Raw genomic sequence first — 17588 nt, forward strand, 5'->3', positions numbered from 1 at the left:
GCAGAGTTGCATTCATAATGCATGTTGCAAACCGCTCCGTGGAAATAACGCGAACTAAACTCACAGAAATAATTTGCAGCATTCTCATAGATGACATTATTCTTGCAAACAGTTTCCAGATGAATGAAACAGAGAGAAAAAAAAAAAGAAAAAAAAGTGAAAACTCTTTACATGCACCTGTTCCACGAGATTCGTGCTGCACGCCTCTGAACAAACAGCGAATCAGACACGGGTATTGACGGCTTTTCTTTTGCCTGTTCTTAAACATATAATAAACTGTGTTTTTTTTTTTTTTTATGTTTATCATATTGCAGTTCAAATCACAATTCCAATATTTTTCAAAATAATAGCAATTCGATTTTTTATTTTTTTTGTCCTAATCGTTCAGCACTACAACAATACGTGATATCGAGCATCTGTGTTCAAGCGCTTGCGTAGAATATGTTTCGGCCATTAGGGTTAGGGATTTGAACAAACCCCTAACACAAAGTAATAACCTTTGGCATGTAATTCATCCTGCACTATTGGTACTACGGACATTCATGATACCAAAAATTGTGCTGCTTGTTAAGAAGAGATGTGACAATATTTTTCTAAGTGCTCAGACTTTAGATTTTCTCCTGGTGGATGATAAACCGAAATAATCCCATAGTCTTATATTGAAGAAGGTTTCGAGCCATTTCTATGGACCATACACCTTAGGAACCGCATTGTTTATTTTTCTCTTTACTTCCTCTCATTAATTTCAGTGAGATTTTCCCCAATGCACCGATGCCAACAACTGATTTATTCTTCTTTCTATGTCATCTTACAAACTCACAGTGGGTTTTTAATATTTGAATCTTCTGCTTCTCTTTCATGTACTTTCTTCTGTTTTGCAGAAAGCAAGAGCAGACACCGTCATCACAGCAGACACTGAATCTTTCTTCTTAGTAGCAGACATCTTTAAATTTCGATGTATTTGTGATCGTCCATGCTACCACATAAACAGGTTATCCTCTGGGAATCAGTCTTTCTGATGGTTCCCTCAGCTGCTTTTCTGTTTTTGTAGTTGTTTTATGTACAGTATCAAAGAAAATCCCCCAGTGATTTTAAACTTCCATTATAAAACATTCAAGAAGGCAAAGCAACATCCTTTAGTGACTCATCAGAACACAAAACCAAGATGAAGTGCTGTAGTTAAACTGCTTTTGTGTAAACAGACAAACAAAGCTGGCACTGATATCAATGAGCTGAGACTTAAAAACTGTTAAGCTGACTCCTTAAAGCCATCTGATCCAATTTCATGATGGCTTTGTTCTTAAAATGATCTGTTTAAAGCGGGCCCAATAATCCAATATTGTAATGGAGCAGACCTGCAGCATCACAGTGTTAGGCATAAAGGATACGGCTACGGGGACTGACACAGGAATCAGTCATATGACTATATTGTTATTCTATGTTCAATAATAATAAGAAGTTTTCAATTCTTCAATTCTTTATAGTCAATTATAAAATGGGTCATAATGACTGGTCATTACAGAGATCCAGTCTCACTAAAACACAGAATATAGTAAAAGCTAGGGGTGGGTGATATGACCAAAATCTTATATCACGATGTCACTAATTTTATATCACAATCACGATATTTATTTTAGTATCACAATATTAGTTACATAAAAAAATAAAAAAATAAATTTGGTTTATACATTAAATAACTATATTGTAATTGTTTTGAAAAATCCAGTCATTTATTTACTTACTTTATAAATGAAAACTACGGCAGGAGTCAATTAGAGTTATTCAAGAAGTGGTAATCAACCTTACCACTAAGCTAAATTTCACATTTCAGTCTGATGTTGTTGACTAGTATTATTATTATAAAACTTTCCTCAAGAAACTTGAAATCTTCTGAAAGCAATGCAGCAAAGGAAATAATTCATGAGTAAAAATGATCCTTCATATCCTTGATAAAAAAATAAAGAAAAAAAAAACCACTTCATTAGGCTCTTTTAAGTCATCTTTGTAGACAATATTTGAATATCTGAAAGCAAGCCGGTTTGTTTTCTAATATCTAACCTTCTTGACAGATGATACATAATTGTTGGCGCATGACACATCGTTTTAGCTATTTTCCTCGTCAGTGTTTGTTAGAATGTCAGTCTCTCTCATTTGAGAGTTTGACATTCACCATAGTGCTTTTAGGTTAAAAACTAAAAACTCAGTAGAAGTTTTTACGCAAGTTTTGATGTTTGTGCCACGATAGAGAGAAACCGGATTGAAACCGGACTGAGTAGCGCCAGTGATCACACGCTCTGCGTTCTCCTGTCTGTGGAGCACAATCTGGAATCCTGCTGGACTCACGCACATGTTCATGCTTCAGAGATCAATCACGTGAAACACAGCTGCTTGTGTGAGATGAGAAGCATATTTAGAATGCGAGAATAAAGGCCTGTTCACACCAAGTCTGTTTTTTCAGTGCGAATGTTCGTTATGAACAAGCTTTTGTATGGTAACAATGCACAGTGGGTCCAAGAAATCATCTGCTGACAATCCAAAAACATTTTTACGGAGAGTGTTCAGATTTTTTTTTTTTCTTCGGACTGCGATGAAAACTGACCGACCAATGAGATAACAACTTTTTGTCTGTCACAGCATTCAGCGTGTTGGTGGCACTAATCAACCGGCAAACACCAGCATACGTGCAGCTGATACACACCCCTGAAAATTATGTAATTAAAAATAAATAGTTGCAGTTCAGGAACACTTTGTACTGCAAACATAAGCCTGTTCTGTTTTTGAAAGTCTGCTTATGTTTTTTTGTCTTAATGTACATTATTTAATATGTAGATCACTGTGCCTGTTATAATCTCATGGCATTAAAAATAGCAGGGAGGTTTGGCAATTCGTTTGCACTGAGCTCGTAGAAAATCCCTGAAAAAGACTCCTTACATGTGTGACGAGGAGGAGGGCGTGGCTGGCCATAATGATGAACGCCCGGCACTGAATCAGCCCAATCAGCCGGGAGAGGGATAAAGAGGATCCGGGGACACCAGTTCGAGAGAGAGAGCTGCACACACACCCAGAGAGCGTGTTTATTAAAGTCCGCTGAAAAGCGTGTTTTGAGTGAAAATTAAAATAACCTTTTGAGTTGGATCTCCCACTTCCTCCTTATGAACTTGTTACTCCGAAACCCGGGATTGGAGGAAGACATGCTGTCATGGAGTCCTCGCTGTTGATGGAGGGTCACGATGCCGAGGAGGTATGGTCCAGTGGTACTGGAGTGGTTCGCCAGAAGGCAGAGAAGCCGCTGCCGTCCGCCAGGGGGGCCGAGGAGCCCAGTGCCATCGGCCGGTGTCGCGGACGACCGCTGCACAGCTGGCTGAGGACCAGTCGACAGCGTGTTCGGGGACCGGCGAGCCAGTTTTTCTCTCTCTCTTTCTGTCTCTCCCGCTCGCTCTTTTTCTCGCCCCTCTCCATCCCCTAAACTCTCTCAGATTCTCAGGAGGCGGAGAGGACCATCGGGTGGTGGAACGGCAGAGATGTGTGTGTGTTGGGGGGGGGTAAGCCAGTCCGGATGGCACCCCGGCCTGAATCGGGCTGTAGAGGAGTGTGACGAGGAGGAGGGCGTGGCCAGGCCATGAGACACCAGAGAGAAAGAGAGAGAGAGAGAGAGAGAGAGAGAGAGAAGCCGTGTGTGTGCGTCAATGTTTGTGTTGTATTTAAAATGTAATTAAAGTCTTTTTGGTTGATAACCCGGTTCCCACATCCTCCTATCTGATGAACAAGAGGCTTGTCTGCCACAACATGCTATATACTGTCGACAAACGAATTGCAGAACCACACTGCTATTTTTATTGCAAGTGTAATATAACAAAGTATATCAATAATTTGAATAAAGACCGAGAGCCAGGGTATTCTTTTATATTGCATCGTATTTTATAATATACCTGTTATTCTTAATGTACATAATGTGTATTTATATCACTGTACTATATCAGCTGAAGGTGCGGACGGGAGACTCTGTGTGAAGAGAGCTTCCGTCATAGGTTTGTCTCACAAAATCGTCACTGATTTGGTGTGAACAGTCCTATTGTCATTGAATTTGCTTCAGCGGCCTGAAATTTCACTTGGGCGGCCCCTGAAAAATTGTCTGTACCTGAAAAACCCTGTTTCTTCAATTCTCTCAGTCTCACTTCCTCCTCCATTTCTCCGACAGTACGTGTACAGCGTACGTGTTACATGAATAGAATGAGGTGCACATTTCTTGCCACACGGTTACTGCAATACAGATGATATTCCAACATGTATACCAATTGCCAAATTTCAACCGGTTTATCATATCTACCGGAATATGATATGAACTATGCGTGAACTGACCGGGAGGAAAGAGTATGCCACTTTTATGTACATGCAAATGGGAACGCAACTTTCTTGCAATAAGCTGCTTTCTGTTGTCCATGTAAAAGTAGTGAATGGATAGGAATGTATAAATAGGAACGATTGAGTCTGTTAAACTCAAGAGAAATCAAAGTGAGGTTGGTACCAGGGCTGAAACGTTTAGTCGACGTTATTAACAATGTCGGCAATAAAACATTTTTTTTATTTTTTTGTCATCTAATATTCATTTCATCTCATTTAACGTAACAAGAAATCACATTAAACTATAATGATGACACGCAAGAGGAGACCGCAGCTTACACCTGATTGAGGACAAAACACAGCTCACAGTCCAGATGCACTCAAAACTTTCCAAAGAGCTTCAGGTAATGTCGATCGCAAAATATGAGGGAATTATACAAAAATAGACAAATAAGTAAATACAGAAGCACTCTCATTGTGAAATAAAGCAGAGCCAGAGCTGCCATTCCATTAAAGCAAAACCTGTGCTTTAAAGGAAACACTCCGGCACTATATCTTTAATGCATTCTTTATTAAAGTTCAAATAATAAGGAAGCAGGTACACTGCAACAAAATACGTTTTGATTTGTTGTTGTTTTGGCTTGTTTTCCTAATATATATGAAAAATTTGTTATCTGAGAATGTTGAATATAATATTATATCTAAAAATGCTTAAAACAAGATACATTTACCTAAGAAGCAACATTTAAGACATTTAGACTTGCTTTCAGAGAATATATCTTGAATATTAGTATATTTTGACTCTCACAGAAGTATGAAGAAGTGAAAAAATACATATATACAAAGACACTTATGTTCAAGATACATTCTCTGAAAGCAAGTCTAAATAACTTATATGTTGCTTATAAAGTAAATGTAACTTGTTACGTTTTTTTCGAGATTTTTAAATGGAAAACAAGCCATAAAACTTGATAAGGATCTTTCTTGAAATGCAGCCTTTGATTAGACTGATAACATAATTGGACATTTCAGTGTGAAATAGTTCAGGATGTTTCCGCACAGAGAGTCCTCTTACTACTCTTACAAATCAGAATCAGAATCTGAATCAGCTTTATTGCCAAGTATGCTTACACATACAAGGAATTTGTTTTGGTGACAGGAGCTTCCAGTGTACAACCATACAAAAACAATACAAAAACAGCAGTAAGACATAGATAATAATAAAAAATAAAATGAATTATACACATACGTACAGACACACACATACATACATACACACATACACATGGGTAGTGCAAATCTAATACAATCTGTTATGTACAGTGCAAATGTTTTTTTGTTCAGAGGAATGAAATGGCAGAAGAGGTTGGATGTGTTGGATAAATATAAAAAAGACTAAACTGTGTATTGCACATAGTTATTGCTCAATGGGGCAATTTAACTGTTCATAAGATGGATAGCCTGAGCGAAAAATCTGTTCCTGTGCCTGACGGTTCTGGTGCTCAGAGCTCTGAAGCGTCGGTCAGAAGGCAACAGTTCAAAGAGGTAGTGGGAAGGGTGAGTGGGGTCCAGAGTGATTTTTCCAGCCTTTTTCCTCACTCTGGAAGTGTATAGTTCTTGAAGGGGGGGCAGGGGGCAACCAATAATCCTCTCAGCAGTCCAAACTGTCCTTTGTAGTCTTCTGATGTCTGATTTCGTAGCTGAACCAAACCAGACAGTTACTGAAGTGCAGAGGACAGACTCAATGACTGCTGAGTAAAACTGTATCAGCAGCGCCTGTGGCAGGTTGAACTTCCTCAGCTGGCGAAGGAAATACATCCTCTGCTGGGCCTTTTTCAAAATGTGTCAATGTGTGTCTCCCACTTCAGGTCCTGTGAGATGGTAGTGCCCAGGAACCTGAACGACTCCACTGCTGCCACAATGCTGTTTAGAATGGTGAGGGGGGACAGTGTTGGGGCGTTTCTCCTTAAGTCCACAATGATCTCCACCGTTTTGAGCGTGTTCAGCTCAAGGTTGTTTTGACTGCACCAGACAGACAGCTGTTTAACCTCCCTTCTGTATGCAGACATATCGTCATCTCGGATGAGGCCGATGACAGTGGTGTCGTCTGCAAACTTCAGGAGCTTGACAGAGGGGTCCTTGGCGATGCAGTCACTGGTGTAGAGGGAGAAAAGTAGTGGGGAGAGCAAACATCCCTGGGGTGCACCGGTGCTGATTGTACAGGTGCTAGAAGTGAGTTTACCCTGTCTCACAAGTTGCTGCCTGTCTGTCAGAAAGCTGGTAATCCATTGACAGATAGACGTGGGAACAGAGAGTTGGTGTAATACACTAATACTAATACACACACAGGTACGGTAATCTCTGCTTCGGCTGATGCATTTGGCTGGCCACTCTTTTCTTTGTGAAGCTGCATGAGAGGGAAAAGCTTGAGCTAAAAAACATGCACATTTCTCAATTTTGCTTTCCCTCCCCACACGCTCCACAGCCATGCTGCTCTCTGTTGTACATGAGTCAGCTTGTGCCCAGCCTGAATTGCAGTCATGCTGCTAGGCCATGCTATGCTAAATCACAGTCAAAACGGCCTGGCCTGTTTTAGCACGCTGCATCCAGCAGGTCCACTCGCCTGAATTTTATCTCTGCCCGATAGCTATTTCAGGCCAACATGTCCCCTTACAGGAGAGGAGAAAGCATAAATTTTTTAGCACATCTCTGGTCGTTATGGTTGAAATACATCCCAATAAAAGTGGCAAATGGGATTCAGGAAGAACGGCCAAGAGATATGATCCAGACAAAATGAGATGGCCGTTGACAAGATTGTATGAAGGTAAAAATAGTGTCTAAATGATTTGCATGTGCAGAGTAAGATTTGTAAAAGCGTAAATGAAGTTAAAAGCGTGAGATAAAAATTTGCATGCACAGGGTAAGATTTGTGAAAGCGAAATTAAATGGCAAGCGTAAGGAAAATTATTAGCGATACTTTAATGCTTTGTATAAGTATAATTCATGTGTTGTGAATCTGTAATTTCATATTAACATGAAGTAAATATGGTATGTATTCTTCTGACTTACTTTTTTTCGCGCTTACATTTTTGATACTGTTTTTGCACCTAAACAAGGCCAAAAACATTGCAAACCTGCAATCAGTGATATGCAAGCCAATTAAGGGTGTCATGAACAGCAAAACGGATTGACCACGTAGAATCAGTCTGTATGTGTAAACTAAACTATTGCAAAAGTGTAAATGACTTGTGTTTGTGGCATAAATATTTTCCAGAATTAATCCCGATACACACTGTTCCGCCTTCCCTTTGTTGCGCTCACACTTTTGGCACAAATTTCTCACTGAAAAGAGTTTTGCAAGCGCAAAGGGGAAGGCGGGTCTACCTGCTTCTAGTAACCAATCGAATGAGGTTTTCGTTGACCAGTTTACTCTGACCTGATTGGTTTAATAACGTGACAGACAGCTGCTTCTTCTTAAGGCTCAGCATCGTTCCTCTGGGTATCTCTCCTCTCTTAAATATTAAACTGAAATTTTAATACATACACGATTTAATTAAATTTACTATTAATTATCATTGGCAATGCATTTTGGTGAATAGATGGAATTAGCTGGTATCACAGAACTCATGCAAGAAAACAAATGAATAATGTAAGCCATATATTACAAAGCTCTGTGAACAGATAGATAGATTGATACTTATATCATTTTGTTTTTTAGAATGAGTTCAATGACACCAGCAAGTTCCATCCATCCACCCATTTGTCATGCCAATGACAAGTGAAAGTAATTAAAATATAATTACAATAATGAACAGCAACAAGAAGAAACATCTGAACACCAGATTGAGATTTAGATCAATAAACGGTGTCAGCTCAACTTTACACTCGCAATAAAAGAACATGTATGTATTAATATTTCAGATTAATATTTAAAGGGGTCATGTTCTTGATCTTTTGACATATAAGAGGTCATAGTACTATAAAAAACATACCGTACGTTTCAGAAATCAAAACATATTCATTAGTCCAAAAAATAAATAAAAAAATAAAAAGGCTTTATTGAAACCAATATTCCTAAATGACTCGTTTTCTACTTCCTCGTCTGTATTATGTGATAGAGATAAATACATCAGCACAAGTCTGCTTCTACATACACAGGTCAATGCCTACAACTTCATCATCGCCTCTTTGGCCCGCCCACAGGTTCACGGTTATAGCGGTGATGAGACGAGTGTCGGCACGCAAGGATAAACACAGGGATTATTGGAGCAACAAGAGGTTTGAGATGCCTGCAAAGATTTCAAAACCTTGTGCAGTGCCAGGTTGTGGAAAAATAGACTGTTTGCATTTGATTCCTAATGATCCTAACATTAGGAAAGAGCGGCTGACGTTTATTTTTAATGAAGTCCCGGATCGCGTCAGTAAGACAGTGTTTGTTTGTTCGCTTCATTTTACTGTGGATTCTTTTTCAAACAAGACACAGTTCGACGCAGGTTTTGCAGAGAGACTTAAATTAAAAGTTGACGCAGTGCCAACTATATTGGACCAGACAGTAATGTCGCAACAGACAAGTGTGAGTATCCATGTTAATTGTATTGCTTCACATGCTACAGACTGTTAGATATGTTCTTTAAGAGTATTTGAATGTTTTCACCAAAATTTCCAAGCTTAATATTAGAACTATACATGAGAAACTATTCGCTGGATTTATGTTGTTTAGTTTTCTTTTGATTTGATCCTAGTGATTTCAGTCGAACATGTGTATTAGTTTTAATGCGTGCTTCTTGTATCTTGTCGCATCCAACTTTTAAAAATAATTGCCTGTAGCATGTTCTCATTGTTTTACTTGAATTTTGCTTTCAGAGTGCCACAGATGCACCTATAGAGTATTGATAGCAATCTATTTAGACAATCTCTTTTCTTTTTAAGGAAAACATGACTCATTGTAAGGAACAACGTATGCATTTGTCACTACACTGAATATATTATGAATGATGAATATATGAAGAATGACAGTGCGACAAACACCGGTAAGTTTTATCCTGTATACGTTTACCGTAAGTACAGTATATCCTTTGACAGTTGCAAATGTGCTAGCACCAAGTATTTAAACTTTAGTTGGCACTGTCATGCATTACAAAGCATTTTTAAAACACCGTTATGTCGTGTCTTTGTTTAAATGAGAATAAAAAGTAATACCTATTACACAAATAGACAAGGAATAAATATAAATTAGAGTGATTACTTACCATGCTGTCACAGACTGCAGTATCCGTGTTGTTTGTGGAGGGGGTTCATTTTCTTCAGATTCAGGATCAGACTCAAACATGTATGGCTGAATTCCTCCGGTTGCCATTTTTAACCATCCAAACTTTTTAAAACAATTCCACATGCGTAAAGGCGGGGGGCGTTGAAACTTATTCAATATGCAAAGCTGTTACCCAATTACAGCACTGGGCATTTACATTGAAGTTTTAAAGGAGACACGACCCGAAAATGGAGCTTTTTAATCAGAGGGTCAAAAACAGGATGGAAAATCGATAATTATTTCTAAATTATGACTATTTTTGATGAAAAAATCTTACTAACTTTATAAGTGGACCTCAGTGAACATTATAAAAAAAAATAATAATAATTCACTGCATGACACCTTTAAGAGTGCAAAATTATTTTTAGTGAGAAATTTGTGCCAAAAGTGTGAGCGCAACAAAGGGAAGGCGGAACAGTGTGTGTCGGATTATTTCTGGAAAATATTTATGCCACAAACACAAGTCATTTACACATTTGTAGTAGTTTATTTTACACACGCAGACTGATTCTACGTGGTCAATTCATTTTGCTGTTCATGACACCCTTTCTTTGCTTGCATATCACTAATTGCAGGTTTGCAATGTTTTTGGCCTTGTTTAGGTGCAAAAACAATGCCAAAAGTGTAAGCGCAAAAAAAAGGTAGTCAGAAGAATACATACCATATTTACTTTGTGTTAATACGCAGTTACAGATTCACAACACATGAATTACACTTATGCAAAACATTAAAGTATTGCTAATATTTTTTTCTTACGCTTGCAACTTGATTTACACCTTTACAAAACTTTGTGTGCACATGCAATTTATTTTTATAACGCTTGTAACTTCATTTACACTTTTACATATCTTACTCTGCAAATTATTTATGCACTATTTTACCTTCATAACAAAGACTCAGAATTGTTGATACGAAAGCAACGGCGCACGTCTATGCCTATTTTGTTCGATGAGATCTGTGACTGACTCCTTAAAGATCCATGATATCAAAATTTGAATTTTGTGTCTTTTAGCCCATGTCTGTTACCTCTGAAGCAATATTTATGCTAGTGTACTCTTATGGTACACACTCATTCTGTCCTATCAAATGCTCTCTTGAATGAGAAAGCCCCTCCCCCTAATACTACCTACTTCCGACCACAAAGTGACCCTTCACTAAGCTCCGCCCCCCTTGGTTGTGGTTGCTCTGCAGAACTCCCCATTGGAATGAATGGGAGACTGCCATGTATGATGTGGTTTTTGGCCAAATATTCTCACAAACGGAATGGACAATATTTTTACGTGGGCTGGTATGAAGAGTGACATTGTAATGCGTATTTATCCGAATGTTTTTTTTTTTTTGTAAAAGAAATTGTTAAATTACGCAGTAATTTGATTGAAAACTGTGGAGACTGTGAATCAGAATCAAGGCAAACAATTATTACAGTCACTTGAAAAGAGACAAACTTCATTTAATAGCGATTACACATCTAATAACATCAGCTTAAGTGAACAGAGAGTGTTTATAACGTCTCATAGCACACTCATTTTTATACTGTGAACTGTTTATTTGTTATCGCTTTTACTATGACTTGAATCAATACATAAATTAATTAAAGTTCAGTTAGTAGCTTTAATTTACCTTGGAGCAAATGTAGGTGTCGTTGCAGATGTTATATGTTCATTTGGGAATGAGGACTGAAACCGTTTATTCCAGAACATGCTCTCCTGCAGATTCATTTAAAGATTATTAAAAAAAAGAAAAACACTGCAGGTATCCTCTCTGGGTAACTCGTGTCACTATTACAAATAGTCCGACAACAAAAACTGTTTTTTAATTATTTTGATAAAATCCCACTTAAAAGTACTGAAAGACACATTACTTCCATAGGCTGTCATTGGAAAATAGCAAACGCTGTCAGAGTAATGGCGGCAGGGCAACAGTTGCTAAGACAGGATTGGTCAGAAATGCTTTTAAGGTGGGGCTTAGTGAAGGGTCAATAGCAAATAGCAAATCACGTTCATGCCTGAGACATAAACCAAAGGCTATTGGTTTTTAAAGTAATAGTTCACCAAAAAATGAAAATTCTCTCATCATTTACTCGCCCTTGTGCAATTCCAGATGTCTATGACTTACTTTCTTCTACAGAACACAAACGATATTTTTAGAAGAATATTTCACCTCTGTTGGTCCACACAATGCAAGTGAATGGTGGCCAAAACTTTGAAGCTCCAAAAGCACATAAAGGAATCCATATGAATCCAGTGGTTTAATCCATATCTTCAGAAGCGATTTGATAGCTTTGTGTGAGAAACAATCAATATTTAAGTCCTTTTTTACTATAAATCACCACCTTTGAGTAGTTCCGACCAGTAGGTGACGATTTGCACGCAGAATGCGAATCGACAAAAAACAAAAGAAGTATAATGTAGAAGTGAAATTAAAAGAGATTTATAATAAAAAGGACTTAAATACTGATCTATTTCACACCCACACCAATTATATCGCTTCTGAAGATATGGATTAAACTACTGGTGTCGTATGGATTAATTTTTATGCTGCCTTTATCAATCTTCTACAGACATGTTGGAGAAAGAATCGCCACTGGCTAGTACATTTTTGTTTTTACTCGCCAGACTTTTGACAACATTTAAGTGTAATGCAACTGAAAAGTAAAGAAGATATTAAGAAAAACAAGAACAGGGAATAATCACATATATATATATATATATATTCGTTTTCATATATATGATTTCACGCAATGTAGTATGCAAGAATGTAGATTTTATTTTCATATTTCGCTTCTGATCCTTTTAATCACATTTTAACTTGTGTTCAAGTGTACAAATTTCAAATTCTGTCAATTTGTATGATATCATTAAATTGCATTTTTATAATGATACAAGCTGTTGTCACTGTTTGAAATTTAAACAAAATATTCACAAGGTTGGAACCTAATGAAAAAAAATGAATAATTATATTATAAAAAATAATAATAATTTAAGTGCTACTGTATCAAAACTAAAATGCCAAAAAATAAATAAATAAATAAATAAATAATAAAAAAAAAAAAACATTTTTACCAACCCTTGCATAGATGCAGCACAAAACTATTTGTTAAATTCTTTCATATGTACAGTGTTTTCTGAAGTTAAAATATTTTACACTGTTCCCTTTAAATATTTACAGGGCTCCACAATAAGGACTGCCTGATGGTGAGAGAGATACGGGCCAGTTGCTACAACTGTCACTTGCTGGGCCAGTGCTGCTTTAATAACGTTAGTACAAGCAAACAAGTGAGAGAGCACAAAAATTATGAAAAGATTAGCAAAATCACACAAAATCTAGTTGACATCATTAAATGCAATGTCGCATAGCACGAAATTTGTTCGCATATGCGAGTGATTTACTCACTATGTAGAGGTCTGGTGTATGTGCTTTTGCAGCTTCAAAGTTCTTGCCACCATTCACCTGCACTGTATGAACCTACAGAGCTGAAATATTCTTTTAAAAATATTGGTTTCTGTTCTGCAGAAGAAAGAAAGTCTTACACATCTGGGATTGTATGAGGGTGAGTAAATGATGAGAGAATTTTCATTTTTGGGTGAACTATCCCTTTAACCTGTTTCAAAAGGAAATATGTCAAAACAGGAAGAAAAAAAAACAGCATTTTCATGGAGTCTTTAAGACAATTTGAGGACACATGAGTATTTTGACTATTTACTGTAATGCCTGTCATGTGGAACAAGCACATGTAAAGAGCATTCACTCTTTTTTCTCAGATTCATTCATTTGAAAACTGTTTGCAAGAATAATGTAATCTGAGAGAATGCTGCAAATGATCTCAGATCATCTCAGGAGGTGCTGTGAGTTTAGTTCGCTTTATTTCCACGCGGTTAGCATGCATTGTGAATGCAACTCTGCAGGTTCAGTAATATATATATTTGTATTACAGAAACAAAGACGAAAGTGATTAAATCATAAAGTAATACATGACAAATTCACCTTGAACCTAAAATTGAGTTCTATTTTCTTTTCTTTAGGCAGCATTAACTGTATTACCAAAACACAATATAAACACAAATTCAAAAACAACACACATTTGGCAGCATTATTTTGGGAACACAAGGGAATTTATTAGGCTTATTTATTATGATTATTATTGTCTTTACATGTATGATTGTCTTTAGTTCTTAATTTGTAGGATATTAGTAATTTTCCACCTGTTGTCATTGATGGATGCTTGCGTGATGGCAAATGGAGCCGTTGAAGACGGTTAATGTTTGGATCTAGGAAGGTGGTTAAATAATATTTTTTTGATCACTTCGTTATTTTATTGCATATTTCGTTTAGTTGAAAGTGCAATCTGAATTTAGAAACATCTTTTGTTTATGTTTTTCGTGTTTCAATAAATAAATACAATTTTTAAAGTAAAATCAAAAGCAAAAAAATGTACAGACCCTCGGGAGGGGGGTTGACAAAATAATCGTATATCACAATATTTAAGGCGATTATCGATAAAATAATTTTTACATATCGCCCAGTCCTATTGTCCACTACAGTGGACAGAACTTTATAAGCCATTTTTAACCATTCAGGGTGTGATGTTACTTCCGAACCACCATGGATGATTACATTTTACCTAAAATATTATATGACCCTTTGGAATGTTTACAATTTTGTTTTATTGCAATGGACAGATTTTTTAACTTTCTCAAAACCCAATATTGAAGTGGGTAAATATAACTATTGTATAAAAAAAACATTAAGATATTTGTTCCTTTGTGGCTTAATTCATGCATCAGAAGGTTTAGTTAATGCTGTTCTCTTAAAGCAATCATGACATGGGGGAATAAAATTTTCCTTTCCTAATTTTCAGAACTCAAAACTTCTTCCTCACTGCAGAAAGAGCATTAGTTGAAACCAAGATGCCAAAACGACTTATTCTCTACACACTGTGTAGAGACACATTGTCTCCTCCACATTGTGGTTTCACACCGTGGTAGATATTTGCATCTGACCACCTCCACAACAACACATCAACGCCTACTTTATCTTATCACACCAGTAGCCCCGCCAAGTAGCGGTGAGTAGTGAAATGGCAATGAGAGAGCAGTAGGGCTGGGCGATAGGACGATGTTATCGGATAACGACGATGTCTTACAATGATCCTGATGCCGATTGCAACACTCATTGATAGACAATGATCGACAATATCGGGAAATGTCAAAACCATGAATCTGGGAAGTCTGCAAAAATATTAAACAGTAGCCCAGGGTGTGAAGCTAGCACCCGCCAAATGCGACAAGGCTGAATCCAGTTTGTAAGCTCCTCGTCCAAATGTATTTCATGCGCGGGTAATTTTGCTCATCTACCCGCAAAAGGTGGGTGACCTGTAAGACGTCTCGGAGTGACACATGGCAAGAAATACTGTTAGACACAAAGACATGCGCTTAAAGAAATACACTTTATTATATTTTAAAGAACAGACAAAAGAAAAGCCGTCAATGCTTGTGTCTAATTCGCTGTTTGTTCATAAGTATGCAGCACGAGCCTGTCATGTGGAACAAGCGCATGTAAGAGTTTTTTCTCTTTTTTTTTTTTTCTCTGTTTCATTCATCTGAAAACTGTTTGCAAGAATAATGTCATCTATGAGAATGCTGCAAATTATCTCAGATAATCTCAGGAGGTGCTGTGAGTTTAGTTCGCTTTATTTCCACAGACTAGTTCGCGGTTAACGTGCATTATGAATGCAACTCTGCGGGTTCAGTAATTAATATCTTTGTATTAAAGAAACAAAGACGAAAGTGATTAAATCATAAAGTAATACAAGCAAAATCAATAAAGCAAAAAAATTAACCGACCCTCAGCAGGGGGGTTGACGATATAATCGTATATCGCGATATTTAAGGCGATTATCGATACAGAATTTTTTTACATATCGCCCAAAAAGTGAACCTCAAGGAACATATTAAAAATTTTTTAAAAAGGCATGTCACGACCCCTTTAAATGCTAGTAGTATGTCAACAAAACAACTTTTCATTTCAACACATAACTGTCAGTCACAGATCCCATCCTGTCAAAGACACCTGTGCATCAGATACTGAATTGAATGACAATCCATAAACAAATAATAGAATTCAATTTGAATTAAATAAAAACACCGACAGTGCACCACCACCACCACCACCACCACCACGTTGAGTCAGATCAGACTGCTGCCATGTCTCGTGCACTCCACGAGCTGAAAACTAGTCCCTATTCTCTTGAATAACATATGCATAAAATACAGCTATGTCTTCGCTTTATTTTCTTTCAGATATACAAGTTAAAGGTTCTTTTGCGAGACCGTGAGTCACGCTTGTTTCGGCCTGAATCAGCGCGAGGCCAGAACTCTGCTGCAGCAGCAGATGTGTCGCGCGCTAACTCCATGTCAAACTCCCAGCAAACTGCCACACAACAGCACGAGCGCACAAACACACGATTTAAAGTCACTTTTCACCCCAAAAGTAAAAGAACGTTCATATTACCGTTAAACATATTCAAAGCGCGCATTAGGACTGAGGTGAATGAATTTTCCTCCTCGCTTACCTCCTCTTCTTCTCCTCGCTTTCCCCACTTCACTCCCATACATACGCCAGCAATCAGATCCTCCGAACCGCGGAAGTGTCGGCGTTTATCGCATCCACACCAAACACCGTCGGCCAAAACGATGGTTAAGTCAGATGGCCTCTCTTTTAAGAGATTTGACTGTAACATCTAGAGTATTGCACGTCTGTCAGTGGCATGACTGGCAGCAGGGGCGGAGGTTGGTGGTGGGACAGTAATTTTCGACGGCTCTCTCTCTCCTCTCTCGTGCGCGCGCTTTGGGCAAGGATGACGTAATGGCGCACTCGGCAGGTCAAGTTGTAACTTTTGATGCTGGCTGAAAAGTAGCAGGATGTGCAAAAGGATTCGAGTGTACCGTGTTGGTCTGTCAAATTGAGATAGGATGTGTCTAAACCCTTTCTGACAACATAAACAGCATCCTTAAAGTATGCTCCAGGCCAATGCAATGCATGCTCAGTGCACGCACCCTTTATTATGATTTTTTGAACAGCACAATGGTCCTTTGACATAGAAGTTAAAAAAAAAAAATAAAAAATCCACTTACACTGCAGATTAGTTTGCTTTTAAACTGAACAAACCTTTCCCCCACTTAGTGATAACGATCATTCATGATATTGATGAATATGCTACTGTAACATAACATTTACAGAAAGCGCTCCTTTTTACACGCAGTTTACATACAGTTTGTTTATCTTTTTTCTCGCTTTTACATATTTTCACTAAATAAAGTGTAAAATGGATCTAATATATATATATATATATATATATATATATATATATATATATATATATATATATATATATATATATATTACTTATAAATATTGATATATTGTAAAATTTGCAGAGTAAAGTCTTAAAGGGATAGTTCACCCAAAATGGTAGTTTCTCTCATTTACACACCCTCATGCCATCCCAGTTGTGTATGACTTTCTTTCTTCTGCAGAACACAAATTAAGATTTTTAGAAGAATATCGTAGCTCTGTAGTTCCATTCGATGCAAGTGAATGGTGGCCAGAACTCAGAAGGTCCAAAAAGCACATAAAGGCAGCATAAAAGCAGTCCATATCTTTAGAAGTGATTTTTTTTTTTTTTACTGTACAGGAAATCTCTACCTTTGAGCAGCCCCAACTATTAGGTGGGAGAATGTGGAAGTGAAAGTGAATGTGTAGATTTTCAGTAAAAAATTACTTTAAAATTGATCTGTTTCTCACCCACACCTATCATAACACTTCTGAAGACATGGATTTAACCACTGGAGTTGTATGGATTATTTTTATGTTGCTTTAATGTCTTTTTTGGACCTTCAAAGTTCTGGCCACCATTCACTTGCATTGTATGGACGTGCAA

The 17588-nt window shown here is 37.4% G+C and overlaps 1 protein-coding gene across 1 annotated transcript in view; it reads right to left on the reverse strand.

Annotated features, from left to right (window-relative positions):
- The window catches only part of LOC127431115 (mitogen-activated protein kinase 9-like), a 39932-nt gene extending 23462 nt beyond the window's left edge, over positions 1 to 16470 (reverse strand). Inside the window, exon 1 of the mRNA XM_051681380.1 lies at positions 16221 to 16470. The gene's annotated coding sequence lies outside the window, so the exon portion shown is untranslated. The remainder of the gene's footprint in view (positions 1 to 16220) is intronic.
- Between the last annotated feature and the right edge of the window lie 1118 nt (positions 16471 to 17588).

Source organism: Myxocyprinus asiaticus, chromosome 40 (genome assembly GCF_019703515.2).
Source record: "Myxocyprinus asiaticus isolate MX2 ecotype Aquarium Trade chromosome 40, UBuf_Myxa_2, whole genome shotgun sequence".
Taxonomy (NCBI): Eukaryota; Metazoa; Chordata; class Actinopteri; order Cypriniformes; family Catostomidae; genus Myxocyprinus; species Myxocyprinus asiaticus.